A 3494-nucleotide genomic window follows, 5' to 3' on the forward strand; every position below is an offset into this window, starting at 1 on the left:
CAGTGCCTGGCAAATACAGAAGTGGATGCTCACAGTCATCTATTGGATGGAACACAGGGCCCCCAATGGAGGAGCTAGAGAAAGTACCCAAGGAGCAGAAGGGGTCCGCAACCCTATAGGAGGAACAACAATATGAACTAACCAATACCCCCAGAGATGGTGTCTCTAGCTGCATATGTAGCAGAAGATGGCCTAGTTGGCCATCATTGGGAGAAGAGGCCCTTGGTCTTGTGAAGATTATATGCCCCAGTACAGGGCAATGCCAGGGCCAGGAAGCAGGAGTGGGTGGGTTGGGGATCAGGGTGGGGGGTGGGGGTGGTAATAAGGAACTTTCAGGATAGCATTTGAAATGTAAATGAAGAAAGTATTTAATAAATAAAATAAAATGCAGAGTGTAGGGTTGAAGAGATGACTCAGTGCTTAAGAGCACTTGCTTCTCCTTTAGAAGACCCAAATTCAATTCCCAGGACTCACATTATGTAGTTCACAACTATCTGCAACTTCAGCTCCAGGAGGTCCAATGACCTCCTCAGGTCTGGCAACTCAGGTGCATATCCACATGCAGACACAGACATCTACACATGACTGAAAAGAAATCTTAAAAAAAAAAAAAGGATGGTAGTGCAAGACACGAAGTGTAGTGTTAAACTTATAACTGAAACTAGGGCAAATAAGAACTTTTCACCTCGGAGCTTACAGTGTGGGAAGGGAAGGGAAGGGAGACTCAAACAATAGTAGAAGGAGAAATAAAACAAGGGAGCTCCAGGTAGCACAGTGAGAAAGAGGACAGAGCATGGGGGTGGTGAGAAGGGAAATGTCAGAAGCACTGCTTTAACCCTTTGACCCTTTGAGGTTCCTCCTGCGCAACAGATCTAATCTCCCTACAGTCCATAGTCCTCACTTAGGTTTCTGCTTTTAACTTTCTCCTGGGTTCTAATTATGGGTATGCTTGCCGTAGCATCCCGCTCAGTGTATAGAGTGTTTGGTGGCAAGATTTACAATGTGAGCATCTTACTCTCCTTCCTGACCTAGAGTTTGACCTCAGATATCTATTATGGTTTCAGTGGGTGTTTGTTGAGCAAGCAAATGAGTGGCTGCATCATTTCAACATTGTCTTTGTTAGGTTCCCACTACATCCATCCCCACTCAGTCACTCTTGAATTTCGCAAGAGACTGTCTTTGTCTCTTTATCTCCATCTACTTAAAAACTCTCAGTGACAACGTGTACTTTTCCATGTGCCACATCAAGCCTAAATTGACCAGAATCTCTCTATTATATTCCTCTAATTACAATTAACCACGACTTCCTGCAGAAATCTTTCTGAGAACATAAGGTTGCTCATCTAATTATCTTTAACCACTACTTTGATTCTATCCTACTAAGTTTATATGGACATTAATGGGATTGAATGCATTTAAGTGTATTTATCAAACACTGGTTATATGCCAGGCACTGGTAGATTTGGGCATGCTCATATGAATAAGAAGGTCTTGGTCCTCACCCTCATAAAGGATGCAAGCCTTGCATGAGACAACTGGAAAGTCCTGCAGAGAGCCAACCACAAGTTAGCAGTAATTCTACTTCCTCCCATCTCTATGCCTCTTAGTCTTGTGCCTCACCCTCTCTGAATCTCTCTTCCCCTTCCTCTCCATTTCCAACTGTAGCTTGTCATTAAAGCCCTGGACTAAGTCATACCTCCTTTAATAATCTCACACTGATCCACTCTCAGCCTATACCACTCAGATTAGTACCTACTGTATAATATTTCTTACTAATTGTTCTCTAAATGGTATTTCCATAGCTACTCGGATTATAAGCACTGGAGAAAATGAATTATTGTACTACTTTAACACCTCAAGTGTCCCCAGGTGCTTCCTTAGCTTCTAGTGCCACCTGTGTAAATGTCATATAATCTATGGGGCAAGTGGAACCATGTCACCAGACAAAAACTTGGAAAGGCTGAGTGGATTCAGAAATCCTAGTACTCTTATACCTAAGGATGGTAGAAATTTCATTTACTCTCAACCAGGTTCCTGTCCTGGAACATGTAACCACAACACCCCATGGACAGGACTGTGACAATCAGTCACATGGGGCATCGCCCAACACCCCTCCACATGTAGATGAGGCATTCCCAACATCTCAGATCAAGCCAATAGAAAGCATATGCTTTTAGACACCAACCCACCCTGAAATCTATATAAGACCCTGTCCACAAGGAATAAAACACACATGAGTTATTTCATCAAGGACCATTTGTCTTATAGAGCTGTAACACTTTGAGTAAGAGAATTCTCTCCCAAAGCTTTTGAAGCTGGAAGCTGCTCAAGCCCACTGCAGTCACTTCTGACTTTCAAGAGCACCACATCAACCATACACAGGGTTCACATGCATACATGCAGGCAAAACATCCACACACATAAAATAAAATAAATGTAAAAAAAAGGTTGCATAAAAACTCAAGTTCACCAAGTAACCCTGAACATTACCTAAGGAACCTGTTTTTAGAAATGCCTAAGCCTCATATTATGAAGTAACACACTTGTGTCTGCTGAAAGACACTATGAACTCTAGAGAAGTTAGGTGACTTCTCATGGTCACTTAGAATTTTGCAGGCAGAGCCAAGACTTGTCCACAAGGTGCCTAAGCTCCAGTCCATCTCCTTAAGTTTCTGAGATTTGCCTCCCTAGGTAGGGGTTACCCCAGCATATTCCTTTTTTGCTTCATTGATGTGGGGCATTCAGTTTTGAAACCCATACATCTAAATGGAAGATTACTCTAATGGCAAAGGGTACTTCTGCCTTTCCTTCCAGCCCAGTTTCCCTCAGGAGACATCATGCAGAGTCAGTAACAGCACTGATGATTCCTGAGATTTTGACAAGCCTGTTGAAGATGCCAATGTCCTGAATACTACCCCCTGATCAAAGCCTCCAATAGGGCATGTGGCAGGCAGTTTCCCAGAGCTAATCAGCACCACCTCATAATTACACCTAATACCTCTTCTGCTTACCCCACTGATCCTCATGAAAGTTCACACCACTCGGAGTGGCATCATTCCTGATGCTCTTACTCACAGGTGCAGGAAGTCAGGGATTCTAAAAGACAGAAATTTAACCTTGCCCATCTCTCTGATGAAATGTGGCTGTTGTTGCTGGGAATTGAACTCTGGACCTCTGGAAGAACAGTCAGTGCTCTTATCTGCTGTGCCATCCCCCAGAGCTGTGTCTCTAGTTGCATATGTAGCAGAGGATGGCCTAGTCAGTCATCAATGGGAGGAGAGGCTCTTGGTCTTGTGAAGATCATATGCCCCAGTACAGGGGAATGCCAGGGCCAGGAAGTGGGAGTGGGTGGATTGGGGAGCAGGGAGGGTATAGGGGACTTTGGGATAGCATTTGAAATGTAAATGAAGAAAATATCAAGAAAGAAAGAAAGAAAGAAAGAAAGAAAGAAAGAAAGAAAGAAAGAAAGAAAGAAAGAAAGGAAGGAAGGAAGG

Source organism: Mus caroli, chromosome 3, assembly GCF_900094665.2.
Source record: "Mus caroli chromosome 3, CAROLI_EIJ_v1.1, whole genome shotgun sequence".
Classification (NCBI taxonomy): Eukaryota; Metazoa; Chordata; class Mammalia; order Rodentia; family Muridae; genus Mus; species Mus caroli.